Source organism: Zingiber officinale, chromosome 2A, assembly GCF_018446385.1.
Source record: "Zingiber officinale cultivar Zhangliang chromosome 2A, Zo_v1.1, whole genome shotgun sequence".
NCBI classification, from domain to species: domain Eukaryota; kingdom Viridiplantae; phylum Streptophyta; class Magnoliopsida; order Zingiberales; family Zingiberaceae; genus Zingiber; species Zingiber officinale.
The window spans coordinates 45,909,077-45,916,384 of NC_055988.1; the positions used below are offsets into that span (position 1 = coordinate 45,909,077).

Genomic DNA, 7,308 nt, shown 5'->3' on the forward strand with positions numbered 1-7,308 from the left:
TAATAAGTTATTCCGCATGTATGTTCCCCTTGCAAGTAAGTAACCCCGCCCTACTAGCAGGAGGGGCGGGCGTTACAATCGGGGACTGTTTTTTATTAACAGTAGTTGATTAGCATATGAGTTACTCTAGGCATTTTTCTTTTTATTTTTGAATTTTCTTTCTAGTTTTTATTATGTATTTTCTTTCTTGTCTTTAATTCTGCTTTTTTGGTTTTTCTTATAATTTTGTTTAAATATCTTGAGCACTAATATGTCAAGCAGACCCTTAAGAGATTTCTTTACACCTATTTATGCAAGATTTATGTCTCCCATTATGTAGTCTCATATTGAAGTAGAAAGTTTTCAATTAGACCCAGAGTTAATTTTCATGATACAAGGTCACAAATTTGGAGGAGAAGTATCAGAAAGTCCTTATCTGCACCTTGAGCCATTTCTAGAGCTTTGTGATATGGTGAATTGTGAAGGAGTGTCAGCAGATGCAGTTCGATTGATGACATTTCCTTTTAGCATCAAAGATAAAGTAAGGACTTGATTATATTCTCTCCGTCCTCAAAGCATCACAAGTTGTGAACAATTAGAGAAGCAATTTCTGAATTATTTTTTCCCTCCAAGTAGAACAGTTTACATGAGGAATTGCATCATAAATTTTGCTCAGGCATACGGAGAATCATTATTTGAAGCATGGGATAGATTCAAGAGTCTACAAAGACAGTGCCCTCATCATGGTTTGAAAAAATGGCTTACCCTACACATATTCTATAGGAGAATTTCTTTCTCAAATAAGTGTTTGTTAGATTTATCAGCCGGAGGTTCTTTAATGGACAAGAGTGTAGAAGAAGCATACACATTAATTGATTAAGTAACATTGAATCTCCATGAATGATTGAGCAAAAGTTGGATGAAATCTTCCTAAAAAATTCAAGAAGTGCAAGCCATAAATACAAGAGAGCTTGTCAAATAAAATGCAGTTCAACCACCCAAGAATGATGAAATTCACAAGTCACAGAATGAGGAGTTCAAACATTTGGGGGCAAAGATTGATAATATAGTTTCAAAATGGTTCAAAGAAGATCCCCCTCCTATACAGATAAGATCTAGTGAAAATGGTAATGATATTAAGTTGAGAAGTGACAAGAATCCTGAAGAACTTCTGAAGAAGTATATGTTTAGAATTGAGGAGAAGAATAATAGAAGACCACAAGAACTCAGTTCCATTACTCTAGGAGGTTCCCAAAGGACACAAGTACCTTTCGCTCAATGGTTAATCACACCATCACTAGACAAGCAATTTGAACCTCAGCCACAAGCTCAACCATGTCCAAGACCTTCACTAAGGGTTCCTTTTCCACAAAGGCTAGTGAGGGCCAATGAAAACAAAGACTTTGGCAAATTCTGTGATCCAAATAATGTTGAGTGCAAATTTCCTAATGTATATAAAGATGAAGACTCTTCAGGTGAGGATTTTATTGATAATACAATGTATAATAAGTTTTTAGATCTACCTTCTAGATTTACAGGGTGTTATGATGAAATTGAATTTTTAGATGATAAATGTGATGTGGTAGATCAACTTAAAACTGAAAGTAAAGTTAATGATCCTCTTATAATTGATTCTCCTATTGAGGATATTGATGTTGGTTTATTTTTTGATGTATGTACTGATGATGATGATATGGAAGGAAGTGTAAGGAGCTGTGTTGTGGAAGCAGCATCTCAAGAATCACCTCCTTTGTCTACACAACCCTTAGAGATTATGAGAGTTGCAAAGATTGAACATGTTGTGGACTAATATGTCGGGACTTATGCAGAGTTGCAAGAGTCTCAAGAATCACCACCTTTGGTAGGTCTGTTGTCTCTCTGCTAGTGTACGGAAATATCGCAAGTAATATAAAAGATTATCATATCCACAGAGACTGGAATAAGTACTAAGAATATCTCAAAACGAATTAGCTAGACAACAAATCAATGGATTAACAAAGTCTAGGTGTAACTATAAAAAGTAAACAAAAGAATGAAAGAATATGCAACAAGGATAAAGGCAATGATAAGGGTTATTCTAGGAGTTTTGGTTTCTTTGTAAGGTTCTTCAATGTAAACGATCTACCAAATCCTTTTTCTCAATTATCCAACATTTGTAGAAGGTTTTCGGTTCTCTCTTGCAATAGAGAACCGACCTAGGACTGAAATCTATACCTAGATTGATCAATTAGGAATGAATCTATGTTGTCCTTACACGGGCTTGCCTGTCACGAGCGTCCCACGGAAAATCAATATAAGAATCCATCACTCATCAACCCATGAAGATATAAAGATTAATGCATAAATCTATCCTACTCTCTTGAAATACCTAATTTCCCCTTCAAGATAATCCCTCAAACGTCCTTACACGGGCATGTTCCTGTCGCAAAGATCCCTCGGAGAATCGAATGAAGAATTACCTCTACAAGATCCACAAGATATCCAAACATTTAATCAAGCATGGTAATTAAACACAATCACAACATTCCACACAAGATCAAATAGATACAAAACAAGAAAAACTCATAGAAATGGAAAATTGGCATATCCACAAGAGTTTTACATCAAGATTTCCTTACAAATACTCCCTCCATCCTAGAATAAGATATCTACTCCATAAATCGAAGGAAGAATCCGAAAGAAACAAATATTACAAGCATTTCTTAACCCTCAAATCCAAGAAAGGAGAGAAAGAAAACTTATCTACGGAGAAGAATGGTCTTCGGATCCAATCCTTCGATCTTGGAGTCGAATCGGTGAAGATCTTCCCTTAGATCGCTTAGAAATCCACCCAATAATGGAAGGAATCGCCCAAATCTTCCTTTCTCCCAAAGGGGAGAAGATCCCCTTTCAAATCAAGGAGGAAAGCTTATATAGAGGTGAGGTTTGGGCGCCACATGACCCCGAGGCACGGCCATGTGAGGATCACACGGCCTGCCTCACTTCCCTCTCTGCACAACTCACACGGCCGTGTGTCAGACACGGCCGTGGCACACCCAGCATCTGCTATCTTCGCATGGCCGTGTAGATCTACACGGCCATGTCATTCTTCTCTTCTGGAAACCTTATACGGTCGTGTGGTTCACACGCCCATGTCAATTTTCTCCTTTGGAAACCTTACACGGCGGTGTAGATCTTCACAGCCATGTAAGTCTTCAACACTGGAATGCTAATATGACCGTGTACTACACACGACCTGCTTTTGCTGGCTCCATATCTTGACAAGACCGTGTGAGGTTCACACGGCCGTGGTAACTTCCTTCTCTGTTTCAGCTACATGGCTAGAAATCTTCACACGGCCAGGGCAACCCCCCATGGCAGGGTCGTGTGAGGTTCTGGAATGATGCCTTCCTCCATTGCTCTGCTTACAGATTTGGCCTTGAACATGAAATCTTCATCAAATTCAACTCCTGTGTACAAAAATTGCATAAAAGCATATCTCCGAACAAAAAGAGTAAATATGCTAAAAGGAAAGCTGGAAGTACAAAAATACGTAGACAAAGCATGTACAAAGTATGTGAATGTGCGTTAAAACATGCTAACAAGTGTATACAATCTACGCACATCACACCCCCAGACTTAAACCTTTGCTTGTCCTCAAGCAAAATGTTGCAATCTAAATTCATATGCTCCACAATGTTCTTATATCCCTAATGCATTCTCCTAACTCTATCAAAAGGTTTCATTAGTAAGCATGATCATGAAAACATGTTTAGTTTGGCTCGAGCATAAGTACCCTGTGCACAGTGCGAAAACAACTCAAAACTCTTCAAGTTTCAATTTATGTGCTAGTAAAGTCGTCATCAAATTCGAATTCCTAATATTTCCAGTGATAGACAAGTAACCAGTGATAGACACTTATTTGCCAAACACTTGGTTCATATTTCTCAATCGACCCAAGGTCTCAAAGGCGTGCTTAATCTCAAGAGAAGCTAACAGTCATTTCCCTAGTAACCCAACTCGGTCTCAAAGGGGTGACTTGCTAGATTCCACTCACGACAACTATTTTTCTATATCCCTTATTCACTTTTTTTCCTTTTCTTTTCTTTTTCATAATTTTTTTTCTCATAAGTATTTTCATTATGCAAATCTTATTTCACAAGTGTACTTTTAGTACAAATATTGGGATATTTTGATTTTTCCAAATGAGCTTACATGATTTGAGCCTGATCCAGTAACCAAAATGAAGTTTGAGAAATCACCATGGAAACCAAGTACTAAACAAACAAGATAAATCATGACTATTTCAATGATATCAACCATTCAAGCATCAAGTCAAAGAATAGTGAAGATAAGATTCTTAAGGTCAAGCCAAAACTAAAACTCATCTCTATATGATACTTAGCTTATATCATACTACCCAAGATAGAGAAAAGAGGTACATTAAGCATACTACTGGCGTCATTTACAACATCATGAATCTAGATAATGATCGTGTTAACATTTTCACTTAAAGACTAGAAAGAATATAAATGAAGTTTGATGTTCTCAAGATGAATGCCACATGAAATCAAAATTAAATGCAAGACATAAGCAAAAACAATAAAACAAACAAAGCAATTCAAATGCATCTAATGCATCCCCCCAGACTTAAACTTTTCATTGTCCCAATGAAAACTAAAAACAATGTGGAGGAGATTTTAAGAGAATTTACCAAGTGATGAGTGCCAAATGGTTGACATTCATGTTTTAAAAGATACTCTTCCATCCAATACTCACATTCCTCCACAACTTTGAATTCTACAACAAGAAAAAGATAGACAAGAAAAATTAAGTAGAGGGTATGATTTATTATCAATGAAGTAAAAAGAAACTAGAAAGAACTAAAGACATAAAAGAAAACAAGGGAAATGAACTTGGGTTGCCTCCCAAGAAGCGCTTGATTAAGGTCATTAGCTCGACCACCTCATTATATTCATTTAAATCTCACTCTTGGAGGGGTAAGATATTTTAGAAACCTCCTACCAGGGGTTCTTATTATAGAGAGAGCTTTCATCAATGGAGCTACAAAGTAAAGTATAACTCTCTCCATCTTCGTCTTCTTAAAAGTTTTTTCAGGTGGTTGAAGACGATTCAGATTGAGCTTCCAATCATTAGCCCAAGTGAAATCTGCACATGCAATGAAAGTACAAATCTCCCACAAACATATTTGATAAGATAGCGTCATAACCATATTAAGATAAACAGAATAAGAAATAAAAATTGAATCACATCCAACAAAGTCAATGATAGGTACCTCTATAAAATTTTCCAAACGATCACAAGAAATACTAACCTTACTTTGCTGAGAAATACCTGAAATTTCTAAACATGTAGATGTGACTTCCTCTGAATCAAATGATGGTTCTGGCTCTGGCTCAGGTGTTGGCGATATCAATGATGGTGATTCTTGAGACTCAACCATATCTACATGAGTCCCTACACATTGTTCCACAACATGATCAATTCTTACAACCTCTAAGGGTTGTATAAACAAAGGTGGTGATCCTTGAGATGCTGCTTCCACAACACAGCTCCCTACATATTTTTCCATATCATCAATATCAACACAAACATCAAAAAATAAACCAACATCTATGCCCTCAATAGGAGAATCAATAACAAGAGGGTCAATAACTTCACTTGTAGTTTTAAGTTGATCTACCACATCACATTTATCATATGAAAGTTCAATGTCACTATAACACCCTATAAAATTTGGAGGTAGATCTGAAAACTTATTTACCACTGCATTATCCTCACAATCCTCATCTAAGAGTCTTCATCTTTATACAAATTCAAAAATCTGCACTCAACCATATTAGTGTCACAGGATTTACCGAAGTCTTTATTTTCATTGACCCCCACTAACCTTTATGGTAAAGGAACCCTTAGCGAAGGTCTTGGGAAAGGTACTACTAATTTCCCATATTCCCTTTTAGCTTGTGGAGGAGATTCAACTTGCTTATCTAGTGTTGGTATGATCAATCATTGAGGGAATGGTACTTATGGCATTTGGGAACCTCCTGGAATAACGGAACTGAGTTCATGTAGTCTTCTATTGTTCTTCTCCTCAATTCTAAACATGTCCTTCTTCAGAGGTTCTTCATGATTTTTTCTAATTTTCAACCCAACATAATCACACTTTTCACTAGATCTTGTCTGCGAAGGAGGGGGACCTTCTTTAAACCATTTTGAAACAATACTTTCAATCTTTGCCCCCAAATGTTTGAACTCCCCGTTCTATGACTTGTGATTTTCAAAACTCATAGATGGTTGAGTTACATTTTGTTTGACAGACTCTATAGCATTTATGGCTTGCACTTCTTGAATGTTTGAGGGAGATTTCATCCAACTTATGTTCGACCATTCATGGAGGTTCAATGTCACTTGATCAATTAACATATATGCTTTATCTACCCTTTTGTCCATAAAAGAACCTCCAGCTGATGAATCCAATAAACTCTTGTCTGAGAAAGAAATTCCCCCATAGAATATGTGCAGAATCAACCATTTTTCAAAACCATGATGAGGGCCCTGTCTTTGAAGACTCTTGAATCTATCCCATGCTTCAAACAATGATTCTCCATATGCCTGAGCAAAATTTGTTATGCAATTCCTCATATACACTATTCTTCTTGGAGGGAAAAAATGATTCAGAAATTGCTTCTCCAATTGTTCCCAACTTGTGATTCTTTGAGGACAGAGAGAATATAACCAAGTCCTTGCTTTATCCTTGATACTAAAACGAAATGTCATCAATCGAACTGCTTCTGCTGATACTCCTTCACATTTTACCATATCACAAATCTCTAAAAATATTTCAAGATGCAGATAAGGACTTTCCAATACTTCTCCTCCAAATTTATGACCTTGTATCATAAAAATTAACTCTGGGTCTAGTTGGAAATTTTCTGCTTCAATTTGAGGTTGCACAATGGGAGACAAAAATCTTGCAGAAAATGGTGTAGAAAAATTTCTCATGGGCCTTCTTGACATGTTAGTGCTCATGGATATTCAAGAAAAAAAAATATAAAATGAAGAATCAAAGACAAGAAATAAAATGCAATATGAAAAGCAAGAAAGAAAATGCAGAATTTAAATTGCAAGAAAGAAAGTGCATAATGAAATCAAGAAAGAAAAGATAAAAGAAAAATGTCTAGAATAATTCATATGCTAAAGATTGCAAGATATGTTTACAAAAGAAAAGAAGAAAGAAACTAGATCAAAAAGAGAAAACAGAGAAAAGTTAGATTAGAGTGCTAGAAATCAAGAATGCAAAGTTAGAATTAGAATTAGAATTGCAACAAA

At 36.2% G+C, this 7,308-nt stretch overlaps 2 non-coding genes across 2 annotated transcripts; one reads left to right on the forward strand and one right to left on the reverse strand.

Annotated features, from left to right (window-relative positions):
- Positions 1 to 623: 623 nt before the first annotated feature.
- LOC122044628 lies at positions 624 to 729 on the reverse strand. The gene has a single exon (XR_006129659.1). It is a non-coding gene; the product is annotated as a small nucleolar RNA R71 (small nucleolar RNA).
- A 5,788-nt stretch (positions 730 to 6,517) lies between these two features.
- LOC122044612 lies at positions 6,518 to 6,623 on the forward strand. The gene has a single exon (XR_006129643.1). It is a non-coding gene; the product is annotated as a small nucleolar RNA R71 (small nucleolar RNA).
- Positions 6,624 to 7,308: the final 685 nt, after the last annotated feature.